Source organism: Sabethes cyaneus, chromosome 3 (assembly GCF_943734655.1).
Source record: "Sabethes cyaneus chromosome 3, idSabCyanKW18_F2, whole genome shotgun sequence".
In the NCBI taxonomy this organism is placed as follows: Eukaryota; Metazoa; Arthropoda; class Insecta; order Diptera; family Culicidae; genus Sabethes; species Sabethes cyaneus.
In genome coordinates, this window is record NC_071355.1 from 21,000,904 (window position 1) to 21,022,253 (window position 21,350).

Consider the following 21,350-nt stretch of genomic DNA (forward strand, 5'->3'; position numbering starts at 1 on the left):
CGCTAGGATACATATATCTAGCTAATAGCTATATAGCATATAGCATATAGCTAATACAGCGTTAAGAAACAGTGGAACTAAGTTCCGAAGACGTGTCCATTTCTATATGAGCAATTCCAGCTCAAAACGCTAAAAAATACATTTTTACTCGACTCTTATAAATTGGAATTTTAACGTGAAAATGTGAAAATAGTTTTTTCTAAACCTAATACGCCCATATTTTTCTATAAGCCAAAGAAACAGAAATGGCTTGACAAAACGAGTCTTTCCTTTTAAAAAGGCGGTACGACCATTAATCGTCGGGAGGACCAATCAGCACCAAATTTATAATTATTGCTTGCTGACCTAAAACAAACAATCTGACAAAATTTAGTTCAAATTCGTGAAGAGCAATTACACGATTATCGGATACTTTTCATGAATTGACCTTAATAAAGTATTTTTAAATTTCACATTTGCAACAACTTAAGAATGGCTGGGTCCAAGAAACAGTTTATATGAGAATTTTTTTCAAAATGATGCGTAGAGAATTTGATTTTGTTAGTTCCACAAAAAATAAAAATTAAATAGATTTTTCAAAAATTATCAGAAGAATGTCCATAAGTAGCTCTTTCCCAGATTTTAGGACATAATTTAGGCTATCTTTAAAAATATGAGGCAAATAAGAGAGGATATTTTGAGATATTATTTAATTTTTATTACGATTTTGCAAAGTTTTTTTTTCTGGAAATACGTCTAATTTCCCATAACTTATCCTTTCATGCCATTTTCATCAAATAAGTAGTTTTAAGATATAATTTAAAAAATATAATCTCATTTTTAAATAAGTCCTTTTGAAAAGTTCTTCTTGGCGAAAAATTTATGTCTAATGAAAAATGAATCCTTGCATGGTTTCCAACATATCAGCAAAACTTCATACCAATCAAAAATAATATTTGAGCTGGAAATGCCCATATAAAATGACAAATAAAATGGTATAACAAAGGTTCCTTTCACCACTAGGTGGATTAAATCGGGTTTTTCTGCTTTTTAAGACTGTAAAGCCGAACAAATTCCATTGAGTGAATTACCAGTCGGTAAAAGATTGTAGTTCTGTTCATATTGGTAGGAATTTGCCTTTATTCTTTAATGCCTTTCAAGCGGGAAAAACAGTGTGAACTGTACACACTAGCGTGCCCAGACGTCTAAATCTACGGTGGAAATTTCGGCCCTCCAGAAAAATGTTTTAGCGTGAAAAAACTGAGTAATCGTAAAATGGCAAATCTATTATTACTTATTGCAAAACTACCGGCCGATTAGATTGTAAACTATGAAAGGAGAATGCAAGAGAAAAAAATAAAAATGAGAGCAAAGAAAATGAAGAAAATGAGGAAGAAGAGAAATGAGAAGAATCCATAAAAATACGAGAGAGAGAGAGAGAGAAAAGAGAAGAAGAAATAGGAATACCACCGATAGAGGAATCGAGAAAAACGGGAAAAAGAGGTCAAATCTTGTATAGACAAAAATTGATTTCTGTCTGTCTGTCCGTATCGAAAACTATTGAACCAATCGGCGAGAAAATTTGCATGTAGGGGTTTTTGGGGCCGGGAAAGGTTCTTATGATGGTTAGAGACTCCTCCCCCACTAACAGGAAGGGCTCCCATACAAATGAAACACAAATTTCTTCATAACTCGAGAAGAAATCAAACAAATGGAACCAAATTTGACATGTAGGGGTTTTAGGAGGCAGGATTTTTTTCTAAGGTGAATTAGGACCCGTCTCCTATTTAGAAGGGGGGACTCCTTATAAATGAAATACAAATCTTCTCATAACTCGAGAACTAATCAAGCAAATGGAACCCAATTTGGCATGTGAGAGTTTTTTCTATAGTGTACTGAGAACGCTCCTTCTAAGTAGAAGGGGAGGGACTCCCATTCAACTGAAATACAAACTTCCTCATATCTTGAGAGGTAATCAAGCAAATGGAACCAATTTTGGCATGTGGGGGTCTTAGGAGGCAAGAATTTTTTCTATTGTGAATTAGGACCCCTCTTCACTTTAAAAGGGGGACCCCCATACAAATGATATACAAAGTTCTTCATAACTCGAACGGGGGCAGCCCCCGCAAAAATCACCTCTGTCTAGGTTTATTTGTTTTCCTAGGTCTACTGACCTCTATTACTTTCCTTCAGTTGGGTCCGAACGAGCGATAGCGAGTAAGGAGAGGATCACGCTTGCGAAATAGTACATTACACAAAAAGTTTTTCCGTGAAATGATATTCGCTTTATTTTAACTGTCTAAGCCACGGAGGGTTGTTTTCTACTTAACTGGGAGGAAAAATTCCAAATTTGTATATTAAACTACCCATGCTTTCATAGTTAAGTAAGGCCATTACAAATATTTCATAAAGTTTTTGTCCTTCCGGTGTTCAGCCACTGAAGCAGGGGGGGGGGGTCGAAAAAAAAACAAAGTGAATTTTTTAATCAAGCAAAAAACATGGGGTTTAAGGATTTTGATTTAAAGTTTTAACGTGAAAACCGAATCTATTATTGCTTATAATATATACGTTATTATTTTCCATGCAAAAATCTACGAAAAAAGACAAAAACGAAAGTCTCGAGAAACACAAGTAGATTCTAAAATTATTAAAGTATAAAAAACGCGTGAATTCCGAAAGTCTCGAGAAACACAAGTAAATTCTAAAATTTGCATTAAAACAGTCGCATAAAAAAACAAGTAAAAAACGACGTCAGTGTATTCCAAATAAACTGCAATTTCATCCAACGACAAGTACAATTTCAAGTCCAATTTCTAATTCAATTGGAAGTAAAGTCAAATAAAGTTAGCTGATCCCAATTCAAGTCCAATTTTATATTCAACTAGCTGATTGCCCGATCTCACTCGGGCCACCTTTGTCACTCAGTCACTTGTACATCTGTTCCGTTGTTGAACCTCCACCTTTTTAATGGCCACCCTATTCTACCTGTCAGAAATAAAACAACTCGTACAACTGCTGTCATTTCAAATGCAAGAGAAATGCACCCCTTACCGATTTGAACCTTTCCCTCCCCTTGTAAGAGACCATCTCCCTCTTTTGTCAACCCCCGGTGCTGATACTTTTATGCAAAAAAACATATGTTTGACAAACGACGTTTGATGAAGAACAGTCCAGAAGTTCCGGAGCTATGACGGAACATACATTCATATTCACGTTTCTCGTCCCCCTGCATGTAGGTTTCTTTCCAGCCAGCATCGGTTTGCTCAATGAAAATCGCTATAATGGAAACGAAACAAACGCTGATTTACCATATATTCCTCCTCGGTAGAACCCCCCTCTTTTCTCAAAGTCAGTTGCACAACTGCTATCATTCCAAATGCAAGAGAAACGTAACCCCTTTTACTTATTTAGATCTCTTCCTTCATTGTTAGGGATTCCCCCCTTTAGTCAACTTCCTAGTGCTGATTCCTTCTCCCCATTGTCAACCCCCCGAGTTCTGATTCCCTTATGCCAAGTTAGATAAAGAACCGTCCAGGGGTTTCTGAGTTATGGCCTCCCCCTGTTATGAACCCCTTTTCTTATGAATCTTTCAGTGCAGATTCCCTTATGTACTTATTTATAACTTCTCCCCCCTTTTGTTAGGCATTCCCACTTTTGTCAACTTCCCAGTGCTGATTTCTTTATGTCAAGGAGTATGTGTGCCAAGTTTAGTGGAGATCGGTCAAGGCGTTCTGGAGTTATGGTGGAACATACATACAAACATATTCACGCTCACTTTTTTATATATAGAATTTCATGTCAATTTCAGGTCCAAATTCAAATAAAATTTCAACTTCAATTTTAGATTCTAATGTCAAATTTAATTTCTAGTTCAATTTTATGTTTTGTATAAAAATTAGTTTTAAGTCAAATTCTAATACAATTTCAGGCCCAATTGCGAGCCTTATTTTGAGTCACTTTGCAAGCTCAACGTCAAGTTCATTTTTATGTCAAATTATAGTCTAATTTAGTGTCCCATTTTAAGTCCAATTGATTGTCTTCGTTAATTCCAATTTCAACTCCGATTTTAGGCCCAATTTCAATTCTGTTTTGATGCACAATTTCAAATTCAATTTTAAGCCCAATTTCAGTTCACTTTCAACTCCATTTTAACGTCCCATTTTAAACTCAATTTCGAATCTAATTCAATTTCAACTTCATCGACGATCTTAAGTCCCATTGAGGTGCGAGTCTAATTTATTGTCCAATTTTTAGGACAAATTCAAATCCAACTGAATTCCTATTTTAGCTCCGATGTGAAGCCTAACTTCAAATCCAGTTTAATGTCCCATTTTATGTACAATTTCAAGTCTGGTATGATTCCAATTTTACCTCGGATTAAAAGTTCACGTCCAATTTCAAGTCTAATTCAATGTCCCATTTAAAGGCCAAATTCGAATCTTATTTAATTTCAATTTTATCTTCGAACACAAGTTTTATCACAAGTGCAATTTCAAGTCCAATTGAGGACCGATTTGTAGTCCAATTTATTGTCCCATTTTAAGGATATACACTCAAGTCTTTTTTTACACGGTTTATTTCTACGACTTTTCGAATTAACGCGGTTTTTTCAGCGATTTTTAAATTCGAGCGGTTTTTTTATGTCGATTTTTGAATTAACACGGTTTATTTTATGACGATTTTTGAAATAACGCGGTTTTTTTACAACATTTTTAACATAACATAATTTACGCGCTTTTTTTAAATGGTTTTATTTTACACGGCACGTATCCCCCGTGTAAAAAATGACTAGAGTGTATTCAAGTCTACCTTCATTTCTATTTTAACTCCCTTGGGTAGCCCAACTTAAGCTCCAATTTAATGTTCCATTTTAGGTCCAATTTCAAGTTTGGTTTAATTCAATTTTTCCTCCAATTTCAGGTTCAATTTCAAGACCAATTTAATGTCCCATTTTAAAGCCAATTTCGAGTCTGATATAATTTCAATTTCATATCCTATCTTATGTCCAAATTCAAGTGCAATTTAAAGTCCAATTGAGGAACTTTAAATCATTCAAGTCCATTTTATTGTCCAATTTTAAGGACCAATTGAAGTCTAACTTAATTCTCATTTTAACTTCGATGTGAAGCCCAACTTCAAGTTCAATTAAATGTCCCATTTTGAGTCCAATTTCAAGCCTAGTTTAATTACAATTTTGCCTCCGAATTGAAATTCATATAAAAGCCTAATTTCAAGTCTGATTTAATGTCCCATTTAAAAGCTAATTTGATTTCAATTTCATATCCGATCTTAAATCCAATTTTAAATGCAATTTAAAGTCCGATTGAGGAACTTAAAATCGTTCAAGTCCAATTTTAAGGAAAAATTTAAGTCTAACTTAACTCTCATTTTAACTTCGATGTGAAGCCCAACTTCAAGTCCAATTAAATGTCCTATTTTGAATCCAATTTCAAGCCTGGTTTGCTGTCCCATTTAAAGGCCAATTTCGAATCTAATTTAATTTTAATTACGTCTTCGATCTTAAGTCCAATTTCAAGTGCAATTTTAAGTCCAATTGAGGTTCGATTTCACCCTTCCTGATTTGAGATACGATGCTGGTCTAACAAGCCAATCGTGGTATGTTCGAATCTAGGCTAGGCGGTGCTGCTAGATAGAGTCAGTAGGATTGTTGCACTAGTCTCGTAATTGTCCTGTACTCTAAAAGTCGGCTGAAAAGTCTGTCGATAAAGAAGGGTCAGATCTTGGAAGTCGTTTAAGCCCAAGCCTCTTTTTTTAGGTCCGATTTCAAGTCCTATTTATTGTGCAATTTTGAGGACAATTTCAAGTCTAACTTAATTCTTATTTCAATTTGGATGTGAAGCCCAAATTCAAGTCTAATTTAGTGTCCCATTTCAAGTCCAGTTTCAACTATGGTTTAAATCCAATTTTGCCTCCGAATTCAAGTTCGAATTCAAGTCCAATTTCAAGTCAAGCATGAAATGGGTCGAAATCTGAACTGAATTTTTTTGCGGAAAGTAATATAGAACTGTCAAATTTAAAGTTGAAATAAAAAAACGTGCCAAATGGTTCACAGCCTTAATAGTGAAACTAGCAAAAAATGAAGTGCGGAATACACAAAAACGTCAATATAAAAAAACAGTTTTCATTTTCCAATCTTCCTCACCAAACCTTTAATAAAAAAGTGATTCACGTTGGACCGCGAGAGATTCAAAGACAAATATCACCGAAAAAACACACCCAGTGTGGTAAAAGAAATTCGTGAACGTAGGTGAAAGTGGATCGGACACACCTTGTGGAAAGGAGCGAACGAGGTTTGCAGAGAAGCACTCGACTGGAATCCACAAGGACAGCGTAGAAGAGGCAAACCCAGAGGCTCATGGCGACGGAGCTTAGCCAACGACATCCGGGCTGTAGACGAGAACCTGCCCTGGCGACAGGTAAAAGCCATGGCGGGTAACCGCCAGCAGTGGAGATCTCTGATTTCATCCCTTTGTTCTGCCGGACAGGCGGACATGGACACATACGTGTGGTAAAAGACACCAGCTTGCTGTTCGACGGCCGGCACCGATTGCCAAGCTCCTACTACAATGCACTCGATAATAGTCTATCTTTTCAGTGGGAGAAGCAGAAAGGGAAATCATATAAAAATAATTACCGTCGGCGGGCGAAACGTATGGTGTGTGCGTACGAATGGTTAGACTGAAATGAACGAAACTAGATGTGTACTAATAGTTTAATTGTCAAAACACTTGGGCGCAAACCGAGAGGGTGTGGGTTAGAGTCCCACTCAGTAATTGAACTACGGAATATGTTTTGACCCCATATCAAAGTTTCGCAGTATCATCCAGTCTACCATTCTTCCTCACCAAACGCTCCTCCACCTTTAATAAAAAAAAAATTCCCATAACCGATTATGCTGTTGGTATACGTCGTGAGCCGCCGCAAATCGTTAGTTTTCCACTCTACTTAGCTCGGGAATAAAAAATAACGTTGGCGTGAAATTTTTGACACTAAGGGACTACGAATTGGCGACAAAAAATATCCTAAGAAGTTTCCAAAAATTAGCACATAGTTCTTCTGACTTTTCTGTGCAGATAACTGACAACTTGTTCCAGATACAGCGTTTTACCGATTATATCTACACCTTTTATTGCAGCCAACGTACAGCTAATGACTATGATAACCTATGATGACCTTGATTTTTTATACAGTAGGTGAAGCACATGTCCCAGGGCGCCCCATATTGCGCACGTAGTCTAAAGGAACGGCGATTGGCTTGTTCACGTTGTTATTGAAAATCTTTAAAATCGCGTCTGTAAATTCCGTATGCGTATTGTTACGCAAACAACGTATGCCATTGGTTACTGATTTTATAGGCGACCGAATCACAACAGAAATACTTTGCAGGCTTTAATTTGCTCATCTTTACAGAAAAGATGAAGAGAAATCTGCTTTTCGCAGCAGTTTTCAACTCAACCTTTTGCTTAATACTCCGATTGGTACGAGATGAGGTTTTGAGGTCATTCTAATACATTTTCAACAGCTGCTCTAGCAACCCCCCAAGGTGGTGCCACAAGAAAGCATGTTGAGACAATTTATCATATAATAGTTGACAGTCTAAAACCAATCAGCCGAAGCGCACCTCGGGATTTTTTTTTTCGTTGCTTAAGCGCGGCTCAGGTCTCCAGGTGTTCACCGTCGATGTTTGTTCAACAAATTGAACAAGCCGAAAGCCTAACACCATCCGCAACTTTCCAATAATAATTGTCGCTCGCTGGTGGCAGGCAGGCAGAAGCAATCAATAATGCCCGTTTTTATCGCCACGCGCTCCCCGGCCAAGCCATGTGCAGATGATAAACGTTGAAGTTGTCAAGTTTGTCGCCCCGGTAGACTGCAGTCTATTGGCTCGAAAAATTCCTCCTGCTGCAGAGCCCTTGAAGCAAGCGAGCGGCGAGAAAAAAAAATCCATATTGCCAAGATAAGCCACCGCCAACAACCGGGGCGCACTAACTATATGGGCACTTTTGCACGAGTGTTCCGCCATCAGCGCGAATCTAAAGTCACACGAAAGTGGATGATGAAAAAAAAGTTGCTCCTTCCATTGCGGGAAAACTCACCGGGCATGCACATTCGCGCCCAGGCTTTGCTGCTTGTTCGCCGTTCCACCTTCGTTCGTCCGTTTGTTATTGGAAGGGAAAAGGCGTACAGTTAAAATTGAATCTAATTTTCTCAAAAATGGAAGTGCTCTCCATTTTCCTTTTTTTTTCACCTACTTTCAAATTAGCTACCAATGTGCTAACGAACTAGTAGGAAGCAGTTGTGAAAAAAACTATAGTTAGGAGAAAAAAAACTTGCCACGCTTCATCAACTGGCTGCGGACGGCTCTCGACGACAAACTTGGAGAACATTTTTTTTTTCTAAACTAACTTTACTCTTGCATGCAGTGGAAAACTTTATGCGAACGAGTAAAACAACTTCGTCCACGATTTAGTGCAACATTTAGTACGTATAGAAAACGGCTTTTCCTAAACAGTTTCGTTCGCACACGGTTGGACTCCTGCTCGGTCGGGCTGTCAAACCAAATTGTTACTGAATAAAAACAGAAAAAAATATGTAACTTTTCTGTCGGAATAATCCAATCAGTTTTCATTAATCAAAACGGGGTCAAAGTGTGCCCGGTGCCCTCCGATTGGCTGACGGTTTCCACTTTGACACGGCACGTGCACGGCGGCTGCTGGCTGATGTGGTGGGCGATGGGCGTGTGAAAGCCAGCAACCAACGAGCAGCGAAAGGGGAGTGAGTCCGGGAGGAAGACCGACTGGCGGCTGGCGCGGTGGGCGTCGTCACAGGAGCACACCAAATCGATGCGACGACATTCCGATTTGATCGATTGCCTGTAAGATCCGGCAGACGTGGTGGATTTTTATTGGCTTTCCGAATGGGGCGGCTTGAGCAGAATCCGGAACGTGGTTCGGGAGGGATTTTCGCTCGTTGAGACCAACCATCATCCCCAACTGTTGATGTGTTGATTGGAATCGCAGTTGGTTGCTCTTGGCACGAAATAGTTGACATTTTTACGATATATGTTAAATATTGAGAGCGAAGTTTTAGAAAGCATTTGTCGAGAAATGATAGAAATGTGCACTAGCGTGTCCGGATATAAACAAAAGGTGAGGCAGCCGACCTTTCAGAAGAATGTTTTGGTATGGAAAATCAAGTAATCGTAGAACGGTGCGCTACATTCCGTTATCGAAACATGACCTTCTGTTTTTATACGACAGACTTCGCAGCCAGCTGTTACAGTACAGGACAATTGCAGGGCCAGTCGCTACGATCCTATTGACTCTAACAGCCTCTCCCACCTCCCACACCTCGAGGCCGCCTGGGTGAAATTTATTATTACTTATTACAAAAATGCACGCCGATTAGGTTGGAAACTACGTACTTTCGGGTGCAATTGGGTTTAAAATCAAAGCTGAAATTGAACAGGAAATTAGGCTTGGAACTGAACAAGAAATTTGAGTTGAAATTGGACTTAAAATCGAACTATAAATAGGGCGTCAAATTAGAATTGAATTTAGACTATTTTGGGCTTCAAGTTTTATTTCATAATAAACCGGAAGAAAATTTAAAGTTTTCATTTGAAATTTGACTAGCATTGGACATTAAATTAGACTTGAATCTGGACATGGGTATGGAGGAAGTTTTACTTGAAATTAGGATTGACATATCTCGTTTTACTCTCTCACACGTTTTACTACTTTTCTATTCTTTTTCTTCTTTTCCAGTCCCGATTTTCTACTTTTCGTTTCGTTTTTCTTCTTTCCTGTGCCGTTTTCTTAGTTTGTTTTCCCACTTTTCTTCTTTTTTCTTTCGATTTTACTCTCTCGTTTTTCTTTTTTTTTTTTTTTTTTGACGTAGGACTACGTCTTACTTTAATAGGGTGGCATGCTACGAAGCAAAGATAATCGTGGCACGAAAAAGTGATAGATTTTGAACGTTTACAGTTTAGCCAATTCTGAATTTATTTTTATGGTTCGCATACCATTCGAACCACAAAATATGTGCCTTTCGTAAAGTTTTCATCAAAAGATTGAATTTTGCAAGTAACTCCTGGGATTTTCACGTAAAGTTGAACAATTCTGAAAATTTGTTTGAATGAAGCCAAGACTACCTGATCACATCATTTGTTTTTATGCAGCATGTTGTACATAAATTGCATCATGACATCGTTAGAATGACACAAACAGTTAGTAACAAATTGACCAAAAAGGGCAAGGCAAATGAATAAGTCACGCCATAAGAAGAGCTAGAGCAGTGTTTTTCAATAGACTATCAGCAGCATGAACTGTGATATCTTCAACGATATCTTCAAATGCACTATCGCTAGGTTTTTCGGTATGGCTCACTACCAGAAGTGCTTCATAATTACGTCTCGGGGGTTTTAGATCTCTATTAGTTTGTTGTCATCTAATGAATTGGGTAAGCTGGTTGTCTCAGAAGCTACCAAAGTTGTTACCAATCATACGTCAGCCTTTTCAAGAACAATACGGGATTTCAAATTATTCCATTTCTTCGCTTAGCAAAATAGTTTTTTAACCAGGATCCTTCCTTATTAAATCAACCAGAAACCCTTTTCCGCAAATAAAGCAAAAGGTGATGCTATCTACCTGCTGCAGTTTCATAGGAGTCCAAAACTCAAGGAGTTTAATTTTTTGTAAGGCGCTAGTACTAATTAATTGCGTAAGTTAAATTATCGAAAATTTGCTAATTGGCCTGAAGATTATTGAGGAATCACAACGGGTGAACGGTACCGCAGGCTTTTTCTGATCTACACCAGCATTTTATTGCATCAACTTTGCGTAGTCCTACGTTAAACAGGCGGTTGAGTCTTGGAAACAACTTTCCACTTTTTCTGTCCCGAATTTGCTATTTCATTGTTCTGATTTTCTTCATTTTCTATCCAATTTATTCCTTTTTCAGTCCAGGGTTTCCTCTTGTTTTTCATTAAGGTCATTACAAATATTTAAAAAAGTTTTTGTCCCTCCGGTGTTGGGCCACTCAAGGGGGGGTTGGTTAAAAAAAAATGAAGAGTTTTTTAATCGAGCAAAAAAAAAATGGATTTTAGGCATTTTTATTTTAAGTTTAAACGTGAAAACCAAATCTATTCTTGCTTTTAATATATACGTTGTTAATTTACATATAAAAATCTACAAAAAAAAAGACAAAAACGAAAGAAATTTTTTTGGCTGATTTTCGGAAATTCCGCTGTTTGAATTTCCATTTCTATTTCATGCTAGAACCGTTAACTCAACTTGTACACTCATTTTTCAAGTTTTTCAGGCTGTAGAGCCCACAGACAATTGATTTTATAAAAAAATTTAACTCATATCCTACAAATTATTTTTTTGCCACCCGATTTTTCAAGCCAATTTCCAAGGGGGTGAGGTGGAGGTGGCCTAATTTTGTTTGTAATTTTCTTTCCCTTTTTCCATCTTACAATTTTTGTCTTTCTCTAATTCTTCTCCTTTTCGTTCGTCGTCTTCGTCTGTTCCATTGTTCCTCTTTAAGATGCCCCTTTTCTCTGCCTTTTTTTGGTCCGTTTTTCTCAGTTTTTCTTTTTTTTCTGTTCTATTCTCCCATCCCATTCCAATTAACATTTTGTCCTATCGTTCTCTTTTATATCCCGGTTAACCCTTTTTCCTCCCTCCCTCAACTGTTTTTCTCCTTCAGTTTCCCTTTTCCATTCTTCCCTTTCCATTCTTTTTTGATCCGTGGTTTTCCTTGTTTCATTTGCCTCTTTTTACTATTTTCTTACCTTTTCTGTCACGTGTTTTTCTCATTCTCTTTCTTTCTCTTCCCGTCTTCCTACTGTTTGTCACGTTTTATCTCGTTTTTTTCCTTTTGTTCATATGTTCCTTTTGATTTTCTGACGTTAGATAAGACTTGCATTTGGACATGGACCTGGACGAAGTTTTACTGAGATTAGGATAGCCATTTCTCGGCTTACTCACATGTTTTACCTATTTTTTTTTTTTTCTCTTTTCCAGTCCCGTTTTTCTACTTTTTGTTTCGTTTCTTTTCTGTGCCGTTTTATTGGGTTCTACTCTCACTTTTCTTTTTTTCCTTCCGGTGTTTTCTGTTTCATTGCTCCGTTTTTCTTCATTTCTTTTATCTTATTTTTAAACGAGTTTTTTCTCTTGTTTTAACTATTTTTTTTGTAATTTTCCTTCCCGTTTTCCGCCTTTTTTCTTTCATTTTTTCCTACAATAAAACTGAACCTTGTCGTTCAGTGTAGGGCTTTCTAACTAATCAATAAATGAACAGCGGTCACGTTTACTTCTGAATGTGGGTATATGTCAAAATTCTTTTGTGATTTCAACTGGGACTCGGAGTAAAGATTGACCAAATGTGATTGTTGCGTTGTTCAGAAAGTGCTTTTATTCCGTTTAAGAATAGGGCCAGTATGGGGATCTCTGATGGTTGATAGATGAATGTTTCTGGGATTCATCCCTATTTATCACAGCTGTCACAAATATCTCCGAAAAATGTCGGATTGATTGGGTCGATCGGGGGCTTAGGGTTAGTAAGGGGATGCAAGCGGGATGCCAGATCCGGTTGGATGCCGAAGGACCATTCTACAATGATTACGTGTAATAATAGAAGTGTTTAGGTAGCAGATGGGAAAATTAAGTCAATACGTGTCGTGTGTTCGAGTCTCAGCTAGGCGATGCTGCTAGATAGAGTCAGTAGAATTTTTGCACTGGCCCCGTAGCTGTCCTGTGCTCTGATGGCCGGTCGCGGGGTCTGTCGATGGCGAGAGGTCGGGTCTTAGAGAGACGTTTAAGCCCACAGCTTAGCTCTTTGGTCTCGAGGGTTAGAAGACGGGTGCGTCTCTATATTTTGAAGCTTCTGTCGACTACCGCGAACGTTCAGGTTGTGCTTCGCTCAATTTACCTCGTATCTTGGGACAGTGCATAAATGCTGGGGGAATGAAAGATTAAATTTGCTCTGATAAGTTGCTAACCACTAATCCTCCGAAATTTTACTTTCCTATTAGTTCATTTGTGGTTGTTTGTGTTGGGAAGCGGGCGTGCGGTCGAGGACCGGTGTCAGACGGGGCTGACGAATCCTCCACTTCTTCACTATACTACATTTTACAACTCAAGTAGTACAAAAAGTCCAAAGCACATTTACAAATTCGATTTATCATTTTTCTTCTCATCATCATCATTATCATCATCATCGTTATCATCATCATCAACATCATTATATTTAAAATATGGCATTCCGCCTTTTGGCAGAGAGATCTTAGAGTCAGTTCGTGGAGTCCGCGCAGGACCGGAACGCCTCCGCCTACGGGTATAGGCGAGTCGGCTATGCTTGGGGCTCCACCTGTGTTTTAGTGGGCGACATTGCTTGTCTCGTCAGGTAGAACTGATGTTTGAGGCCACGTTTCCCTGGCACTTTGTTGACATCACAAAAGGGCCCAGGGCAGAGTTTTATACGCTATTAAGTGACCAGTTGGATTTTTTTGTTTATAGGAGACTAGACCACTGCGACCAGCAGACCAGTTGGATAACCCGAAAGTAATTTTCTTTCCCGTTCTCCGCCTTTTCTCTTTCATTTTTGCTTTTTTCCAATTTCCAGTTTTCGTCCTTTTCTAATTCTCCTCTTTTTCGCTTTTCATCTCCGTCTGTTCCATCGTTCCTCTTTGAAATCCCCCGCTTTTCTTCTTTTCTATCACATTATTCTGTTTTTGACTCCCGTTTTCCCACTGCTCTCTGGCTTTCTCCTTTTATATCCCGTTTGACCCGTTTTCCTCATACTCTCGATCAGTTTAGTATTTTCTCTCTTGCTATTCTTCTTTTTCCCTTTCGTTTCTCTATTAATATTTTCTGTTCCGTTTCTGTTTCTTATATTTTTCTGTTCCATCTTCCATGTATTTGTCTCATTTACCCTACTTTTGTCCTTCTCATGTCTCCGTCCGCTATTTCCTTTTTCTCTTTTCCTATCCCGTTTTTTGCCCTTTTCAGTCCCGATTTTCCTCTTAATTTTCTATTTTCAGATCTAGTTTTCACCATTTTTTCCCCGTTCTTCTTTTCCAGTCTCGTTTTTTTGTTTTCTGTTTCTTTAACTCCTTTTCAATTTTTTTGTTTTCGTCTTCCTCCTATTATGTCCTGCTTTTCTTCCTATCCTGTCACATTCTGTTTTTAATTTTATCCCTTTAGTCTTTCGTTTTCATTTTTTTTCTCCGTTGTCTCTCCATTTGTCTCTCCTGATCTCGTTTCTCAATGTTCATACTCCCGTATTTCCTCCTTTTCTATTCCGTTCTTGTTCTTATTTGTTCCAATGCTTCTCCTTTTCTGTTCAGTTTGTCCTCAGTTTCTTTCTCGTTTTCCTCGCTTTTTATCGGAAAAATTCTTTTCTCTTCCGTTCTCCCTCTTGTTCTGAGCAGTCTCCTCTTCTTTGCCGCGTTCTACCCTTTTTTGCCCGTTTTCTTCGTTTACGTCCCGTTTTCCACCCCAGTGTCAATGTTCCTTTCGTTTATCTTTTTTTCATGCCAATTTTACTATTTTTTTCTCTCACATGTTTTTTTTTCTTTTTCTATCTCGTTTGTCCAGTTTTTTCACGTTTTCCCTCGTGGTCTTAACCGTTTTGCCTTTCTACTATATAAATATATAGTATAAAGGTATAGAAATCACTTGGAAAACCGGAAATGGAAAGAAGGTCCTGCGGGCCGAATGTTATATACCATTCGACTCAGTTTCGAAAACTGAGCATTTTCTGTGTGTGTGTATGTATGTGTGTGTGTGTGTGTGTGTGTGTGTGTATGTGTGTGTGTGTGTGTATGTGACGCTTTTAATCTCACTCACTTTTCTCGGAGATGGCTGGACCGATTTTAATGTTCTTAGTGTCAAATGAAAGGTCTAGGTGTCCCATTGGTCGCTATTGAATTTCATACTGATCGGACTTTTAGTTCAAAAGTTATGTATAAAAATACGAAAAATATGGGACTTCATTATTTCATAGGTCTCTTAACCGATTTGAACAAAATTGATTGCATATGAAAGAAGAGCCTTGCAAACCCTTAACTTCCAAATTTCATGACGATTGGACTTGTAGTTTAAAAGTTACATAAAGAAATGTGAAAAAATAGTATTTAAAACATATTTATGTAACATATAAGCATTAATTTAATGAAAAACATCACACATTTTATGATTATTTGAAAATTACTGCTGAGATCTATCAAACGAAACCAAGTTATTTAAAATCGGACGGTTCATTCAAAAGTTATTCAAACTTTAACACTTAAGCACCGTATATTAAACCGTTAAAACGTGTGAAATCAAAACATATCAATCAAATGTTGATTGTATTCAATGTGTGTGATGTATGTGATGTATGTATGTATATATGTATGTATGTATGTATGTATGTATGTATGTATGTATGTATGTATGTATGTATGTGATGACAATTTGCAATTTTAAAATTTGCAATGAAATTCAAGAAAAGTGAGAAACATGTCAATTGTCTTAAGTTTTTGAAGCCTCTTAGTGGAATACGAACTCTGAAATTAAAGAAAAGAAAAAACTTTTACCGACTAAATTCCACTATTTAATATTTATTCGCGACAGATACGTATACGCTTTGAAATAAGACACTGATGAAGCCTGCACGTCGTAGGTGAACTACGTATCTGTTGCAAATAAATATTAAATAGTGGGATTCAATCGAAAAGTTTTTTCTTTTCTTTGATTTCAGATTTCAATTGTCATTTTCTTCACTTGCTGTTACTCACAATTGTACAAGAAAAGCAAAAAGCGAAGAAAAGCAGTTTATTTAAGCATGTAGGTATAGGGGTGTATAGAATCAAAAATACTAGTGAGTTGATTTTTCCAAATAAATTTGTACAAATTTCAAACAAGTTCTGCGCATCAATAGATGCTCTTTTCAATCAATAGATACTAGAGCTTAGAAATGTTATATGAAAAATAGGAAGTAAACGTTGCACGGTAGAAATTTTGTAAGATTTGTTTTCGTTAGTGATATTTTAAAGGACAGATGTCATGTTTTAATAAATAAATCAAAAAAAGACAAGCACTGGGAATCATATCGATCGTATTTCCCATTCTCAAGCATGTTTATGACGCAGCTTTGGCACTATTTTTCGACCTCATCTTGTTTTCCTAACCCTCTAACATTGTAAAAACGATGCGATCAAGCTAATGACTATCTTTTCATGAAAGTACATTCAAAAGAAGCTTAAGTTTTGATTTTCATGCAAAAATAATTATCTGAAGGAGCGCTAGCTAAGAAATAGTTCCATTTCTCGTTTTCATATCTAATGCTCTATTCAGTATTTTTTGTTTAATTCAGATATATTGCAAAATTGAAGCCAAGCAAACCAATAGTAAAATTTTGAGATCAATCATTTTGTTGTAGATATCCTTTTTCTTCAAAAGCGAAATATAATAATAATTTTTCTGAACTCTTGTTTTTCAAAGATGCTAACTTTCGAATGCATGGTATTAATATCAAAATATCAAAAAATCTGCTATGAACAAATACTTCATATTGTCAATTCAAAACAAGTTTCGTATGTGGCTCTGAAGCCCGAAAGTTAAGGCCGTCTGTAGACCCGTTAGAGGGTTAATTTCTAATTTTCTATACATATCCATTCAAGTCTGTAAAAATTATCTTTTGTGTTTACATTATTTTTCTATAAATATTATAAAACTAAATAAGGTGTTCATCAAGTAACATAAATGACGCTTACATGTATTTACGCACCCAAGGAAAGAAAATATAATTCTACACAATACGTTGTGAATTTTACTGGCAAATAAGGATTTTGAGGAATACGGAACGGATATTTAAAAATATAGTCTAATATAACATCTATACATCTACAATTAAGTTCCTGAGAAATTAAATAATGATTATTGTGGCAGTAGAAAGGCTAGGTCACGCCGCTAGGTGGATTAATTCGGGTTTTTTATCTAAAGAAACAACATAAGACGGACTACCTCTAGATCTATCGGTTAACCATCCATCCATTAAAATTGAATTCAAATTGCACTTGAATTTGTGTTTGGAATTGAACATAAAACTAGACTTAAAATCAGTGTTGAAATTGGGCAGGGAAAAAGAATTAAATTTCGACTTGAAGTTAAGCTTAAATGTAATTTATAACTGTCAGTAGGATTTTTGCACTAGCCCCGTAATAAAGAAGGCCCAAGTAACAATTTCAGTTTTATTGCGGTTTTTATGGCCAATTTTAGTCACTAGAACCATTATAAGAATGCAATAAAACCCACCTTGTTACTTGGGGGGTCAAGTCTTAGAAAGGATGGATTTATTTGGAATTTATAACTGGACTTAAAATTGGACTTGAAGCTGGAACAATTTTTACGCAATCAATTTACCTTCCTCGCAAAAATAGCGGCAGATTAAATTAAAAACTGCCAACTTCTAAGTTACTGGAAGTATTTGATTTTATATTACATTTTAAAGAGAAGCTGGAGCACGTGCTCCAGTGTGCCATAGCCTGGCCACGCCAGTAGAAATGTGCAATCGGCGACCGAACAACTTAGTAGCTTTCAATTCGATTATTTGAATAAATTAACACAAGTTTCTTTTTCTTTCCAGGACTAAACCAGCATCGGTTCAGATCAGCCACAAACAGCGCCATCTCGAGGAAAAATGTCCTGGTGCTAGTGAAGTTACAAGTAAGTACATACTTATTTCAAAAGAAGGTTCTATTTAGCAATAGATTTAAATGTAATTTGCAACATATCAATAGTCGACGACTACGATTTATCCTTCGTGGAAAAAAATCTGTCTCCGAACATTATGCAATCTTTCCGAAGAAAAAAAAAGCCTCTCCCTCGCGGTGCTCGCAGAATGAGCCTCAAATCCGGGAAAGGCGCAACATGAAAACCCCACCAGAACTAGACAGCATAATACATTCCCGTCTGCGATAAGGTATTTTCCCGTAGCTAGCTATGCACGTCCTTGTCAGGAAGCTAAATCAACGTCAGAACGTCGTGTTCTCGGATTTTCTCAAACCGAGTGACACACCTGCACGAGAAAACCAGTCAGTAGGACAAACAGGGGAAAGGAATTTCGCCTCCTATTATTGTCCTTGGCAGTAGGCCACGGTCACCATATGTATTGGCAGAAACGAAAACAGTGACATTCACTGCTCTGCTAGTATGACGACAAATATGAGAAAAAAATCACACCCACACACTCAAGAGGGTGATGTCATCGCGGTGTGTCCTCACCGCACCACGCACGTTGTAGCGCTCCTTTATCCTCGCCGACGACCGACGCGTTGAATGGCGCGTTCAGAAGCGATAACGAAGACTTATGGCAGAATCGCACATAACTTCTCGTCGTGCAAATCAATTTATTCACGCGCTAAGGCGGTACGACCCTCGATTGAAAGCAAGCGATCAAAAGAAGTTGGCGAGGCTCCACTCCACAGAAGGAAAGAAAAAACCAAGTTAACTATGTAACATGCTCTATCAATTTCAAACTGCAAAGATCAATTGGTATCGATGGATATGTATACCGTTGATCTGGAGGTGCACTGCAGTAAATTCTGCCAGTTAGCAGCTCTACAGCTTGCAGTCCGAAATAAAATATTCATGATATTATGCTGTCAATTGATAGATTGGAAAACTTGTGGCATCGTGTAACAGCGCTGAGCCAGAACTGAGCAAACTTACATTTCCTTTAGCGGTTCTAACTTCTAATGATCAATATTGGTCATTGATACCGTAATAAGAGCACAACAAAACTCAAATCGTTACTTGGGTGGGATACCTATCGCGTCATTAGCAACAAATGACGAATAGAATTAATTTATTGAAATTAACGCTACTAAACATAACAAAACCTCACTTCAGCAAATATCTTGCAATAAACTTTTTTCAGTTTTTTGCCATCCAATTCCAACGTTTCAGCTTACTTTTGATATTCGGACATTATCAGAGTGAATTCATATTAAAATAACCGAAACGTCAAACAAGAAAATCAGTTTTGTTATCATTTTTCACTACAAATTCAAAAAGCAGTTCGAATACGGATTGGTTTAACGAAAATAATGCCTAAAACAAAATCCAAGCTGACCAATTTTTCCAAAACACTTGACTGGAATGGAATGGGTTTTCCAATTTCCATAGCTCTCGAACAAACCGCCGCAGAACAAACAATTCTGTCAAAATTACGATTAAATAGATTTTTTTTAAGAAAAACTCTCATCTTTTTCATTCTGCGGATTCTATTAAACTAACGCAAGGAATACTAGATAAAATAACCTAACAATAATGGGAGAATTACACCAAAATGATACAAGAAATAATGCAAAACTAACACAATCTATACCTATAAAGAAGGATTTCTGTCTGTCTGTCTGTCTGTCTGTCTGTCTGTCTGTCTGTCTGTCCGTATGTTCCTTATAGAATCGAAAACTACTGAACCAATCGGCATGAAAATATGCATGTAGAGGTTTTTTGGGGCCAGGAAAGGTTTTAGTGATGGTTAGAAACCCCTCCCCCCACTAAGAGGGGGGGCTCCCATACAAATGAAATACAAATTTCTGCATAACTCGACAACTAATCTAGCAAATAGAACAAAATTTGGCACGTGGGTGTTTTCGGTGACAAGAATTTATTCTATGGTAAGTTGAGACCCCTCCCCTCTTTATAAGGGGAATTATAACTCCTCTCCTCTTTAAAAGGGGGGGCTTCCATACAAATTTCCTCATAACTCGAGAAATAATCAAGCAAATGGAACCAAATTTGGCATGTGAAGGTTTTCGAGGGCAAGAATATTTTCTATAGTAAATTAGGACCCCTCCCCACTTTAAGAGGGGGGGCTCCTGTACCATAGAAACACAATTTTCCTCATAACTCGAGAAGTAATTAAGCAAATGGAACCAAATTTGGCATGTGGGTGTTTTTGGAGACAAAAATTTTTTCTATGATGACTTGAGACCCCTCCCCGTTTTAGGAGGGGGGATCCTATACACATGAAATACAAATTTCCTCATAACTGAAGAACTAATCAAGCAAATGGAACATAATTTGGCATGTGAAAGTTTTCGAGGGCAAGAATATTTTCTATGGTAAATAAGGACCCCTCCCCACTTTAAGAGGGGGGGCTCCTATACAAACTAAATATAAATTTCCTCATAACTCGAGAACTAATCAAGCAAATGGAACAAAATTTGGCACGTGGGAGTTTTTGGAGACAAATTTTTTTTCTATGATGAATTGGGACCCCTCTCCACTTTAGGAAGGGGGGTCCTATACAAATGAACTGCAAATTTCCTCATAACTCGAGAATTAATCAAGCAAATGGAACCAAATTTGGCATGTGAAAGTTTTCTAGGGCATGAATATTTTCTATGGTGAATTAGAACCCTTCCCCACTTTAAGAGGGGGGGCTCCTATACAAACGAAATACAAATTTCCTCATAACTCGAGAACTAATCAAGCAAATGGAACCAAATTTGACACGTGGGTGTTTTTGGAGACAAAATTTTTTTCTATGATGAACTGGGACCTCTCCTCACTTTAGGAGGGGGGGCTCCTATACAAATGAAATACAAATTTCCTCATAACTCGAGAGCTAATCAAGCAAATGAAACTAAATTTGGCATGTGAAAGTTTTCGAGGGCAAGAATATTTTCTATGGTGAATTAGAACCCCTCCCAACTTTAAGAGGGGGGGCTCCTATACAAACGAAATACAATTTTCCTCATAACTCAAGAACTAATCAAGCAAATAGAACCAAATTTGGCATGTGGAGGTTTCTGGAGGCAAAAATATTTTCTATGGTGAATTAGGACCCCTCCCAACTTTAAGAGGGGGTGCTTCTACACAAATGAAATACAAATTTCCTCATAATTCGAGAACTAATCAAGCAAATGGAACCAAATTTATCATGTGGGTGTTTTTGTAGGCAAGAATATTTTCTGTGGTATATTTTCTATTGATTTCCCCACTTTAAGAGGGTGGGGGCTCCTATACAAATGAAAAACAAATTTCCTCATAACTCGAGAACTAATCAAGCAAATGGAACCAAATTTGGCATGTGGGAGATTTTGGAGTCTTGAATTTATTTTATGATAGTTAGAGACCTCTCACCCCTGTGGTAGTGGGATATGGACTCTCATACAAATAAAACAGAAATTTTTGCGAAACTCAAAAGCTAATCGAACTCGAGAAATTCGAGACTCTTCCATAAAACATTAGTCAATACAAGACCACAAAAACTATCTATAGTAACACTAGATCATTCAGGACGAGACGGTCGCGAGTGTTGCCGGTGAGCCGCCGTCGGAAGCGCCT

General features: G+C 37.4%; 1 protein-coding gene across 1 annotated transcript in view; it reads left to right on the top strand.

The window, feature by feature from the left end:
* LOC128742871 (serine/threonine-protein phosphatase 2B catalytic subunit 3-like) overlaps window positions 1-21,350 on the top strand; it is a 237,653-nt gene that overhangs the window by 76,884 nt on the left and 139,419 nt on the right. The window contains exon 3 of the mRNA XM_053839360.1: window positions 17,638-17,717. The gene's annotated coding sequence lies outside the window, so the exon portion shown is untranslated. The remainder of the gene's footprint in view (window positions 1-17,637; window positions 17,718-21,350) is intronic.